This window comes from Rhinolophus ferrumequinum, chromosome 17 (assembly GCF_004115265.2).
Source record: "Rhinolophus ferrumequinum isolate MPI-CBG mRhiFer1 chromosome 17, mRhiFer1_v1.p, whole genome shotgun sequence".
NCBI classification, from domain to species: domain Eukaryota; kingdom Metazoa; phylum Chordata; class Mammalia; order Chiroptera; family Rhinolophidae; genus Rhinolophus; species Rhinolophus ferrumequinum.
Genome location: NC_046300.1, coordinates 38,144,579 through 38,159,157, shown reverse-complemented (window position 1 = coordinate 38,159,157; position 14,579 = coordinate 38,144,579).

Here is a 14,579-nt window from a genome sequence, read left to right as displayed (position 1 = left end):
GTATATATTGAGTATTACAATTTTAATAGTCTTTTCCTTTCTTAAAAAGTGTGTACATGTTTTTGGCATCCTCTGTATATTTCAAGAAAATCCCACAAAGGACCACAAGGGGGCATGTGTAAGGATGTTCATTATCATGATGATGGAGGGGGGATGGGGGGATAGAAGCAACCTAGGTGTCCTCCACGAGGGGATGGGCTGCTATGCAGCAAGTAAAGCAATGGCATTTGTCCGTCTAAGGACTGCATGTTCACACAGCGACATGGACAGATCCTTAAAGGCCAGTGCTCGGTGAAAAGCATAAGACATATACGCTCTGCAGTGAAGTGTCATATGTATAAACTGAAAACAACTTCAATGTCAGATGGGTAATAGACTTGTTGGGGTTATCACTTTGTGAGGTATATAAATGTCTAATCACTATGTTGTTCTGTGCACCTGAAACAATAATAATAATAATAATAATAATAATAATAATAAAATCTTCACAGATAAACAACCCTATATGTTTTATAAGAGCACACAGAAACGTCCAGGGACAAGGAAAAAGGAGAATGCAGTAGTTGAGGAAACAAAATGGAATTTTAAAAAGGAGAAAGGGACTCAGAATAGACAAATAATGAAAGTGTTCATGAACTGAGGAGTTTGATGAACTGAACTCTCTGCATTTGAGGTCTAGAAAAATTAAAAGAAAAATATGTACATAAACAAAAACACTGTATAGGGTGAGGACATATCCAAAGCACTAGTAAAGATACACTGGATAGAGCAAGGAAATGATTAGCAATGAGAGAAAAAAAGATGGTAAAATTGAACGAGAGAAGTTATGGATGAATGGGCTGTGAGTTGAGGAGAAAGATAAACTCAACTCTCTTCACCAAAATTTCAAAGAAAGAGAAAAAATAAAGAAATGGCAGAAGATAATTTCCTAAATTTGAAGACCCCAAAATTAAAAAGATAAACCAACTACTAAGTTGGCTGAAAATAAATATCAATGAATCAGTGATAAATAATAAATGGCAAATAATTCATACCTCATAGTCTTAGGAAGAATTCTTTTTATTCCTAGATACTATCAGAGAGGAGAAAAATAGATACTATATACAGGAATAAAAATCATATTAATATGAGATTGCTCTGTTCCTAGAGCACAGTAGGAAAAGAAAGGAGAGAGGGGCATGGACGGAGGGGAGGAGGAAAGGGAGGGGAACAGAGGAGAGGGGAGACAGATTTATTGAAACACTGACAGAAAAAATAAAGAAGATTGGATTGGGCTCTATCCCATACACCTACCACTACATGTCTTCTTGGTAGGGAGACTTTTCTGAGGAAATGCACCTATGATTATCTAACCGTTTTGGTTCTGCTCTAAATGTCTAAATGTCTGAAACATTGTCTCATTATTTCTCTACTGGTTCAGGAACCCCAAACGCTTCACTGTGTTCTAAGATTCTGAGGCAGATGTGACAGGGAGGGCATTGCTTCATGGAAAGGACACTGGGCCATTCTGGACGTTCAGAAGGTGGCTCCTTTCCTCAGTTCTGTGACTTCTATTCCGTATTGCATTTGCTAACAAGCCATGAGGTTCCAAGGCTTGGTGCCTGGCTCCTGACATGGACTGGACACAGAGTAGAGCTTGTAAAAGTCTGTCGGTAGCACAAGTGGAGGAAGGAATGACGCAGGTTCCAGAAGCAAGTCTGCAACATAGCCTAACGACTTGGCTGCAACCTAGACTGTCTTTGGTTCCCAAGAAGGCTGTGACACGAAGACCTTTGTCCCCTCTGATTTAAGCCCTGTATCAGAGACACTCACATCACTGGAGGGATCCAGGGGCCAGGCCGATCTTGGGAATAGAGATGACATTAAAGCTGGTAGGGTCAGAGCGTCTCTGGGAGGGTCGACTCAGGCTCCAAGTCTTGGTAAAGAATGATCTTGGTCATTGAGATCCCAGGAGAAAACAATGGGTGAAATTGGAGGAGATTCTAATGGGGTCGTGGGTCTTGAAGTGTTTCTCCATGGTCACTTTTTTTTTTTTTAATATGGAATCACATGCTTTGATAAGGAACAGCCCCAGGGGGCACTGGGGCAATGAACGCATCTTGCTCTCCAGCTGCCTTTTCAGAAGAATCTTTATTTTCTTCTGCCAAAGCAATGTTATATACATTCAGCTAAAATATTACTCTGCGGGTGGAGCTAAATGCCCATCATAGACAAGATTCACCCATCTGATTTGAGGGAAGGTGAGTGAGTAGAGAAAGCACAAATGGCAATAAAGCTATGAGAGAAACTGATTAAAGTCATACACATGTGCAGTTACAGACCCAAGTTTAAAAAAAAAAAAAAAAAACTCTCCTTGGAATGAAACCAAATGACCGCCTGGATCCTAAAGTGAAGCGATATTGTTCCAATTTTTCCTTTATCAGACAAAAGAAAAGGTCTTACCACGTAGCCTTTTGACATAGAGCTAATTTAAAGAAGATTTGGGACTATAATGCACGATCAGATGCCTTTGCAGAATTCCTTGCTGTTTTCATTTGAAATCTCTCATTTATGCTCAGATTTCCAATTGGAAATTTAATGACTTTTTCTTTAAGGGAAGTTGGCAAGCTGAGTTGGTTTAAATACACATCTCCCAAAGGTAAAAGATCAGACATCATTATAAAAATAGAAAATATTCCCATTGTCCTTTCGAGATGTTTCTCCTAAAAGACGTGAGGATGTTGCTGAACAGCAGATGCGCTTTGGTAAAAACAAAGTTGAAAAATATGTGAAACTCCTGACTTCGGAATTACTTCCTGAGCTGTGTCAAGTTATGTGGCTGCTTAGGGTAACTGAGACCCTTCTATTTGTAGCAATAAACTCATTGGAAAAGTGCCCCAGGAATAGAAACACTCATAATATGTTGCCTGATGATTCACACTGCCACTCTGGACATGTCCCTTACACTCCAGACCTCAGGGTCTCCATCTGTGAAATGGGGAGGTTGGTCACTACCGTAAGGGGCTCTTCAAGCACAGATATGCTCCATGTTTATGTCATATTAACATATCAAATGAGTTTCACATTCAACTGTTAATGGAACTTATTTATTTTTTTTGCTAGCAAAATATCAAATTGCTGAGTAATTTCTCAAATCAGACATGGATCATCCAGTATAATCAAGTAACAACCGGTTTTCCACAAGCAGCCCAAACTGCCCCGAAATGAACTGTTTCTCTGCCTCCCTCCCACCCAGCCTGGAACGAGCCCGATTCAAAGACCTGATCATGTTGAGGAAGAAATAAAGACATACCCTTCTGTAATGAAAACAGGCAAAAAATTACTTTCTCATGGTAGCTCAGCACACGGCAGGTCTTTGCTGCAAATACAGATGTAGAGAACCCTGTAACTACCCTTTTAACCCGAGGGCAGGCCTCAGCATTTAACCTCCTTGAAAGCCGGTAGGGTCTAGGACATGTCTTACTCACCTCTGTGTGCCCAGCACCTTAATCAGGGCCTGACAAAATGCAGACTTGCTGTATTGAATAAATATGTTGAAATGGCCAATCTACACACTTGTTAGCTGAGGCTGCCTCACCATTTACACAAAAAGGGGTGGGGTGGAAATTTACTAAGAAGACAGGGAGGTGGCTAGGAGATTTGTCTTAGAGCTAAAGTTGCTCAGCAAGACAACAAATTGACTTAAACGGTAATTTCTTTCTTTATCATTTAATTAATGTATTTATCTATTTAGCTTGTACTCCTGCTGGTTGGGAGGGAGGTGCTGATGGCAATTCAGAAAGCCCTTTTCCCAAGCCACCTTCTGATGCCTCCCAAGATGACGGATTCCATGCTGTCTGAGGACTTTCTCCCAGTGTCCCATCCAGAGGTATCGAGGACAGAGGGGAAACGTCTTTCCCTTCTGCCTGCACAGCTCCAACCCATGCAGACACTGAAGTCATATGAGCGCAATGTCCCAGATGTGACTGTGTGTGCGTGTGTGTGTTCTTTGCAGGGTGCCAACGCGCAGTGTTTCCTTAGCGGGCAGGATGGAGTAGTGGGCAGGGCTGGGTTTTATACTGGGGTGGGGGTTGGCTAAAGAGCCTGAAGACATTGACGAGCCACACAGGCTTGTACCTAAATCTCTGTTATATGGACCTACTTTACACTGGCCTCTCCAGGAACCTTGTGGCGGGCTCTGCTTTCCCCCACAGACACAAGGAACACATTTTCTTTGTCCTCCCGAAGCAGTCCAGTAAATCCAGGCAGGTGACCCCTGACCTTACTCCAGAGTGGAGTCAGGGGTAATCACATTCACCCTGTACCCCCGTCAAGAGAAACCAGGGCACTGTGCACAGAAGCCCGGTAGAGTCAGTGCCAGGTGGAGGAGTCTGGGGCAAATGTTAGGACGGAACAGACAGGACCTCAAATCGGTTTTGCCACTCAGACACCACGGATCCTTGAGTCCTGACAAACCTGGCCTTTTCAGACCCTGGCGATGATGACAAGGGTTGAAAGAGTCAGGTTAAATTTCCTGACCTGCTCGTCCCAGCCTGACCGAGGCCCTTTCTCATTCAAACCACAAATCCCAGCAAGGTATCCTTGGCGTGTCTCTGCGGATATGTGTGTGTGCAGGCACACGTGTGCATGCAGACACACAGGTCTGCACATGGATATGACAACATGAGTTTCTCAGGCTAAAGGTAGTTTCAACCTGTTCACAACACGGGGAGAAAACACAGCAAAGATAACCTAAAACACATTTGCCCTTAGTGATTATTTGAATTGGAATCAGAAAATCAGCTTCAAATATGAGAAACACCTTTGTGAAAAGAGAGCTGTAAAAAAAAAAAAATCTCAATTTTCAAGAAAAGAATTCCCTGATGAACTAACCAACGAGAATATTAAAAGTCATAAAAACACAGCAATATACTGAAATGGTAGGCATATGATGTGTTTAGAATATATCCATTTAATACACCAGTATCAATCACATAATGGTTTTAATTACCTGTATTATATCCAAGAGCTACCATTAAAATCAATAAGCACATAATCCCTTTCTGAGGCTGTACTTTCACTTTGTGAGGCACTGTCTCATCAGGCATCCAGCAAACCTTTTTAGCAGGCACGCCGAAATATTAGCTGATCGAATTAATATGGATACAAAATAAATGTAATATCCTCATAAACATTCATACGTAAGGTTTGAACTTGGAGGCCAGAATAATGTCACAGCGACTCTGAAAAACCATTGGCCTTGGATCTTCACAGACGATTCCAGGCTTCTAGCATTTTTGTGGCAGCCCTATTGTTTTCCCAGAAAAGCCAACTAATTTTAGAGAAAACTCATCTTTTTTACCTGGCCCGTGTGAAATATCAGTACACCTAGGTTTCAACATCTGCTGTGAGGAAGATTAAGAACAAGACCCTAATTGCGGGTGTACTCTTGATGTTGGGAAAATATCAGCTAGAGAGAATTATTAGCTATCTTCGAGTTGACAAGAATGCAGGATTAAGTTTCTTTAAGGCAATTACACTTTTGATGACCCCTCTGCATATAAAACATGTTAGCTAATGGGGGTGCAGAGGGGCAGGCTTAAGTGTTTGATCAGGAAATCCTGCGTGAGCATATTGGATGGAAATCTGATTAGTAGCCTTAGTGACGGGCGATCAGATCCTCCGGGTCTGCACAATCAGATCTGGCAGCACTTGCCTTCTTGCCTCTTTGAAGGAGGCGAACATTTGTACAGAATCAAGACAGTGCTGGGTCCTTGATTTTTTTTTTCTGGGTCCTTTTCTGTAAGTTATTGCAGACTAAAGCCTGAAAAGTACCTTTTATTTTCTTTCAACAATATGTTTGCCGTTACCTTAAGGTAGAAGAATAAAATAAAAATTAGCCTTTCCCTGAAATTTTGAGGGCAAAGGAAACAGAAATCAAAAACCAATCAAACCAGAGGGACCTAAGAGAACATCATGGCACAAATCACGGCAAAGCTAACACTGGCGCACACTCAGCACACAGAAAGCCTTACTGCACAGACGTTCACACCTCAATTCTCACAACAACTCTGTTTTACAGAAGAGGAAATTCACACAGTGTAGTGAAGGGATCCAAGGTCACGTAGCCAGGATTTGAACCTGGGTGGCTGGGCTCCTGACCAGGCTGTTGCCTACGCCACACAGGCCACACTTCTGCTTCCCAAATGTCGTAAGTGGGAAAACAGACTTCCAGAGAGAAGACTTTCCCAACGTGAATCAGCCGTGACTAAAACTGATCACTACTCCCCATCCAAAGCTCTTCTCTTACACCACAAAGTCTCTGCTTCTGAACAGCACCCTCCTCCATCAACTTGGACAAAACAGAGTCTGTGCGAGGAGCTTTACATCCATCCTGTCAGGCAATTTTTAAAAGACCCTCAGAAGTGGGTGTTATTTTCATTTTTCATTTTACAGATGAGAGAAGCTCCATCTTGGAGAGGCTGGGTGAGCTGCCCATGGTCACACAGCAAGAAACAGAAAAGGGGTTTGATCTCATGTTTGTCTCATTCCAGAGTCCACTCTCCCTTCCACGTTCTCTCTGAGAAACATAAGGCTGAGAGGAAAGAGGAAAAGAATAACCCCCGAAATATGTTGGGGTCAAACAGGAGTTAAAGCAGTGAGTTTACATTTGCAAATTTATGCATTTGTTTAGCACAAAGAACAGCGTCCAATTTTCATATTAGGTATATTTAGTTAAACTAACAGATATTTTCCATGTGCCTTATCCCCAATCAGTGAGGTGAGGCCTGGCATTAGCAAGCAGATGTGGCCAAATCCAGTCCTTAAAAGATACATTAAAAAAAAAAAGTCACATATGCATAGGCATACACATCATATAGTCTAGGTTTCACTCTTCTCTTTTATTTTTTACATGGACTCTGAGGTCCCCAGATCCCCCTTCCAGCGTGATCCATAAAACTATGGATACGTTTACAAAGGAAATGAAACAAACAATCCTGAAATCTCTCACAAGAAAAAGTGATCAAGGTAAGTTCTGGCATCAGATTGACCCTGAGTCACAGAAAAGTCAATTAATTGTGATGGCCATAATGGATCGATTATTCTGGGAAATCCACGACATGACTTCAACCCGGCAGGCTGGAAGGAGACACACATCAAATGCTGCAGCCCTTTCTGAGAGAACAGCAGGAGTGGGGGGGCCCACCAGCACACCTACTCACCTCGGACAGTGTGGTCCCGACAAGCAGGGATAGCGGCATACGTCCCTTCCTCAGCTAGGAAGCTGGATTCTACCATTGAAAAATATCTTGCTGCTTGTAAGTTCATAATCATGCGAGTGAAATGTATTTTTAAAATACAATACAATCCTAAAACAGCAGCTTGCATTTTTTGCAGAGGGAAGGGGGGGCACGTGTATCTTTTAATCCATATCCAAATGAGTCCAATTCATTTTCTTCAGATTTCAGTGTTTCACTTTCCTTTGAAATTTTTTATCTACTATAAAAATAATTCCCAGAAGAGCAGAAGACAAAAGGCTCTCCTAGTTCGACCACTTGGAGAGAACCACTATTACCATTCATAGTGCATTTTATTCCCTATTCCCCACATTTTCGGTCAAATATATAACTATGATCACTGGACATAATCACAATTGCTACATTAATTATTGAAAAAGCATAGTGGATTTTTTTTTTATTATTATAAAACTCATATAAGCCGTTAGTGAAAGTTCAAGGTAAATAAATAGAATAGAGCAGAAAATGAAAATCTCCTCTAGTCTACCCCTCAGGAAGAAGCCCTCCTAACAAGAATCCCTGGGCTGTGGCCTTCTCCCCTCTCCAGCCCTTGAGTCCTCAGCTCCAGGCCCCAGCCGTCCTGTCTCTGTGTCCTGAGACAGGGGACGGGGGCTGTCCTTACATTAACACTCCAAGGACCTCTACCCGCGTCCAGGCTGCGAGCCCCTCAGTCCTGAGGAGACACACCCACCCTCTCTGGTCATTCATCTTCTTAGCTACTTTATGTCAAAATATTCATACTTGTTTTTGACTTATTAGGCTAATGTCCTTTGCCAGCCGTTTTCCAACCCCCGCCTGCCGCACCCCATTTTAAATATTATGGTCCTAATTACAGAAGATGATTGTCAAATGACCAAGCGGGGCGGACAGACCGTGATCACACTCCAGAGGCCCAGCCTCTCTCTTACAAAATGGGACTCTTTTTTTTTTTTTTTTAACACCATCCAATGATGTCACCCGTTTGCGGTTTCTCTGGGACTTTATTAAAATGTTTGTGACGGAGCCAATGTAAACCATCCTAAATCCAACACAGAGCTGAAAGGACTGATTTTAGGGAATGCGAAGATATGGATCATTGGGCCTGTCGAAGCCCCATCTTGAGCCAATTATTGGTGTCATCTTGAGCCAATTTAATCAATCCAAGAGGGATTGGGGGGTAGAAGGGGGCGCGGGCAGGGGTTGTGAGCGTTGGTCAAACATGCTGGCTCAAATGCGTGTGTCATGAAAGCAACTGAGCCCCAGCTTTGTGGATGTCAGTTGCTGCTCTAACCTGCATTTTTATCCCAGGGTACCTTCTTGTGCCCATTTTCAGCCTCATTATTGGGTTTGTTTGAAATCGTTGAGTAGTGCTGGCCCAGGTTCAAGAGAGGAAGCCCCAAAAAATCTTTAAGGCCACTTCTCACTGGGGAGACAGGGATGCACAGCTCACCAGACACTGATGACATCTGAGCCACTTAGGAGACCCAGGGAAAACAGTCCTTCCAGCTCTTTCACCCCAGACAGGCTGGGCCACGAAAGGGCCAAGAGCAGTCAGGGTGGGATGCTCAGAAATAGAACACAGACACTAAGCAGCCTTGAGTACATATCCATTGTTGAGTTGCTCTCTTTTTAAGATTATGCATCCAGCATTACAAATCATAAACTGGATGTTTTCCTCACTTAAAAAATATTGACTGGGAAAAAAAGATCCAGAATCACCAGCACTGAACATATTTGGCCATGTCAAGAGCTGAAGTAACATCAGCTTTAAGTTTTACATTCTGCGCCTTGAACGGGTGACATTAATACAAGTAAGACACACAAAGTTATATTTTTTTCTTTGCAAACCCACAGAAAATGGTCAATGTGTATGGCACGGAATTATTACTATTACTCTTATATTATTATTTATCCACATATTTATTTATATTTCTCCATGCTCCAAAAAGGACATAGGGGTGGTATCCAGACCTGATATATTTAATTAGCTGGCCATCCTCTCACCTGGATTCTCCTCCCCATCTAGGTTTCAAAGGGCTGCTTCTCCTCCCTGCCCGGAGGCAGCCCTTCCTGTTCTTTAAGATATGGAAAGAGTCTAGGCTGTCGCGTGTGTGTGCACCTTGTGTATTCTGATGGATAACAACCATGAGCATGCGCTCTCAGTTCTCCAGAACCAGCTCTTTGTCTTGGATAGAGCGCTCTACATACCAGCGTGGTTTGGAAGGGTTGCCACAGCAGGGGGCCTGGTCACAGTGCATCTTTGCACCAGCTTGAGGCCAGAGAGAGAAATGCGGACCCATAACACCCCGTTACGTTCAACCCCACAAAATGGACAAGAAAGGCCCTCCTGAGTTTTGGAATGCATGCTCGCTGTCTGTTTACAAAGGAGGTATCCAACATCTTAAGGCAGGAACGAACGAATAAAGAGTGAGACAACCACCTTGATAGTCCCAAACTTAATCACTTTAAAGAACCCTGCCTCCCCATCATTGAATTATTTTCAGAAAACAATAGATGTTGAATTCATCTCTTCCCATAATATGCAATCTGAAAGCTCTTTTGATTAAAATTGACTTTCCTTCTATTTTAACTTGTTTCCCAACACTTCGATGGCTAATTCTGTAATTTGTAATTTCTGCACCTAATGGGCTTCTGGGACAGTACAGGAGCCTCTTTACTCTGAACATGTTCAACGCAAACCCAGAACGAACTTTAATCATTGCAACCTCGAGGAAAGAGTAGGAAATGCGTCTGTGGGCTGGACTGGCGTACTTTCTAAGTCAATGTCTCCACTTGAGAATATGTTAGTCTGTTTAGAAGCCAGGCTATTCCTACCTTTCAATTACGAAAGGAAATGGATTCTAGATTCAAGACTCAAGGTGGGTCCTCCGAGTGTGAGGATCAAACGCTCTGGCGCTTTCAACAAGCAAATGCTACTGCCTGTCTCAAAGCAGAGGCCAGCCAGGACTACAGGGTTTATAAACAACACTCTGCTATTTATTGGAGCTGCCCACCCGAATCCAAATCTTCCTCTCTTCAATAGCAGCCTATTTACTGCAGTTTAAACGGGGTTCTGCAGCCCTGCCTGGGTCTGCAATTTATTACTTGCTGCGAGAGCTCAGACCCAGAGTTTAAATGTCCCTAGTTGAAAGTTTATACCAGTCAGGACAGAAAATTATTCTCTCTGCCTAGGTTGAAGCACATTACTTCTTTATTGAATTAATTACGATAAGGATCATAACTTTAAACGAGGGGTGAGGTGCTGGCTTTCCGCTGGGATTGCTTGGAGCAATTTTCATCCAAGCATTTTTGTGGAGTTATTGAGTCTGGCAGGTCTGAACTTTGGAGAGGAGTAACTTTCTCCAAAACTTGAAAGGGGTTGGACATTGATCCAGGCAAAGCTGTACCAGATTCCATGTCTTGAGACAGGGAAATTTGCACTGCATGCTGAACAAATCACTGCGGGACTAGATGAAAGACAGCTTGGGAACTCCTCATGTGGCCTCGAGCTTGGCCTTTCCCTGGTGGAGCTGGCCCGAGGAGGGCAAGGGACAGACAGGGACAGAAAGGTCCCCCGCAAGCCTGTCTTCCCCTACTTCCTAATTGTCCAATCCCAGGCAGGCCTGCAGGGCTGTGCAAGCAGCATGCCACATTCTGATGCACAGAGTGTGGTGTGTGGATCGGCAAAGGGCACTGGCTCCAAGGTCAAATGGACCTGGGTCTGAAGCCTGCTTCTGCCACTTACCAGTGGTGTGGCATGAAGACTGTCCCTTCCCTTCTTTGGCTCACCCTGCACCACTGGACTATTTAAAAGTGTGTTTGTGTATGTTTACCGTGTTTCCCCAAAAATAAGACCTATCCTGAAAATAAGCCCCAGTTAAGATCGTCAGCCAGACGGACACATTTAGTACATTATGACAATGTTCCAGAAGATGACATGACTATATTTGAATAAATATAGATTGTTGTACATGAAAAAATAAGACAGTCCCTGAAAATATGCTCTAATGCATCTTTTAGAGCGAAAATTAATATAAGACTCGGTCTTATTTTCAGGGAAACATGGTATAAGACCTGGTCTCATTTTGGGGGAAACACGGTAACACGCAGGGGACCCTTGAACAACAGTTTGAACTCAGCAGGTCCACTTATATGGGAATTTTTTTTCAATAAATACTGTACATGTATTTTCTCTTCCTTATGACTTTCTTAATCACATTTTCTTTTGTACAGCTTACTTTATTGTAAGAATACAGTATATAATACATATAACATAAAAGATATGTGTTAATCGACTATGTTATCGGGAAGGCTTCTAGTTGACAGTAGGCTATTGAGAATGAAAAGTTTTATGTAGATTTTCAACTGCTCCAGGGGTCAGCACTCCTAACCCCCACGTTAGTCAAGGATCAACTGTATGTTACATACAATATGTATAACATATTAATATTTTATACGCATGTGCATGCACACACACACACACACACACCTTGTACTTAGATGGGGCTTATTTAAAGGTAGTCATGATTACTATTATCATTACTGTCAGGAAAATGGAAAAGTTAAGCCAGAACAATATCTCATATTTCTTCCATCTAACATCTCCCAACTCCTCCTACCCAGGGGACAAAGCAGCGTGGGTCTCCGGCTGCCGGGCCAGGCCTCCAGCTGCCCGCTGGACTGAACTCTGTCCTGCCCCCAGCCTAGCCCCACTCTCCAGGTTTAAGGGGTGTGCTGCCCAGGCTCACGTCTCCCAGACCAGCCTCATCCAGCCTACGTCCTGGGAGCCCCTCAGGAGCAGGCCTCCCAGGGAAGAAGGGAGCTTCCCTAACACATCTCCACACTCAGCGGGCAGCCAGCTCTGAGGGATCAAGTCTGGCCTGTGGTTCAGAATAGGATGACTGTATAATTTACTATCTAAATCAGGACACTTTAACAGTGAAAGGGGCACTAATAATAATTAGTCCGGGACAACAGGCATGACCAGGGCTCTGCTGGCCCCCAGGATGTACGGTTGCCCATTCTCAGACTACTCGAGGTCTGAGACCCTGCTCCCCAACCACAGGAATGTAAGGGGACACTTCTTTAATAAAAACTACATGAAGTCCACCTCTTCAGAATGACCTTCCCTGATGACTCTTGACCTCTCAAGGCCAGGTGGTCTGGCAGGTCCCTGAACAGCCACACCCAGCTTCCGCCCATGCATCAATTACTCAATGTTTTCAACGTCCCTTTACTGTTTCTGACAGGTGAGTGGCTCTGGAAAAGTGGCTGATGGATCCCAGTGTCTAAGTTGTCTCTTGGGACTTAAAGAGTGGACACCCTTGGGAGGCCCAAGAGCCCAGGCTCATTGCACCACCCAATCCAAGACCACACCTGCCCCCAACGTGCTCTTCCACCATCCAGGTTAACCTCAGCAATTCTACTGACAGCCCGGGCAGCCATCACAGGGGGAGCAGTTACAGTCACCTGGTCCTTGCTCTGGGTCTTCCCGCTGTGACATCGTTGGAGCCTCACTGGGATCCCATAGGTAAGTACTATCATTAATGCAGGAACTGAGGCACAGAGAAGTTAAGCAATTGGCCCAAATTCACTTTGCATAAAAGTAGCGTAGACAAGCTTTGAATCCCAGCAGCCTGTGAATGCCCCTTAGAAGCGAAGACTCAATATATGGAGTAGAATGGGCTTAGGCTTCGATTCAAAAGCTGCCTTCACCAGTTCCTAGCTGTGACCCTGGACAAGTTCCCTTTTGTAATGAGTTAATTCGACTGAGGCTTGTTCTAGGATCAAAAGGGACAATGTATGCACAAGTATCTTATAAGGTGTGGGGCCCAAAGCAGCTTCTTCACGTGTCTGCTGCAACAGTCCAACCTGACAGTGAATCCTCCACTGTGTCCCCAGCAAGCAGCCATCCTGCCTGGCCCAGAACATGCTTCCATCCTGGCCCTGCCCTCAGGCACTCAGGGCCAGGCCTGGAGCCCCAGCCTCCTCAAAAGGCTGGCTCTGCTCTGAGAGCAAGGCTTGCTATCCAAGGAGCTGAAACCTTCAGGTCCTGACAGACGTGGCCTCACGTGGAGAGGTTTTATTCCTGCTACTTCCAAGGGGCTGTAACTTCCAAGTACTCACCCCGGAGACATGCCTGCCACGGGCCCACCAGTGTTGACCAGAGCTACGTCTACCAAGCGGTTGGACAGTTAGCTGCTCAAGTGGCCAGTGGGTGGAAAGGGCTAGGCTGGCGAGCACAGTGGGCCCTGTGCCCTCCACAGGCAGGACTCACGCTGCTAGGACATGGCTCTTCCACATACCTCCCTCTCTCCCCAAAATTTTATTTTTCAGCCCATATACCACTGCCCCACCATGGAGCCCACACGGTTTGGGCTATTGGAGCTCCCTCTGAATGGGGTGATCTGTTGTTCTAATCTGTCAAAGAAAGCACACCAGAGCTGGGAGCATGGCAAGGCCTGGGCACAGCGACAGCGAGCAAGGGCTGGGCTCGTGTGGTCTGGCCAGCCCTCCCCTCACTCCCTCAGGCCCTGGACCCTTGGGTTCTGCCCACGGCATGTCTCTGTGAGAAGGGTCCCTTCCTCCCCACTGCATTAAGCCAGAGGTGAGTGTGGGACAACTAACAGGTTTCTCAGCTTCCCGCAGTGCAGGGCAGACAAGATTATTACACCTCAGAGGGGATACAGGCTGAAAACATCAACAGGTTCCAGAAGGGTTTTGAGAGTTACATGGAATGTGACCCAGTGGGGAGCGTGACAACTGCGAACAGGGTGGCCTGCCCTGTTTTTCAGTACCCATTCTCATTCAAGGGTGCAAGCTTCTTCGAAAAAGAATTTGTTTACACGAAAATGTGAATGATCAAATGTTCTTCATTCATACACTTCAGAAAAGTTTTTCACAGAAAACATGCAAATAGAAATTTTCAATATAACTCTCTTTGTTTAGTTTCAGGTGTACAAAATGACACAGTGATTAGACTTGTACATCCCTTACAAAGTGATAACCCCAACAAGTCTACTACGCCTCTGACACCATACATAGCTATTACAGTGCCATTGACTGTACTTCCTACGTTGCACTTTACATCCCGTGACTATATATTTTTTTAATTCCAGTTGACATTCAGTATTATTTTATATTACTTTCAGGTGTACAGCATAGTGGTTAGATGTTTATATAATTTATGAAGTGATTCCCCCCGATAAGTCTAGTACCCATCTGACTCTGTACATACTTAGTTTTTACAATATTATTGACTATATTCCCCGCACTGTATTTTACATCCCTATGACTATTTTGCAACTACCAATGTGTACTTCC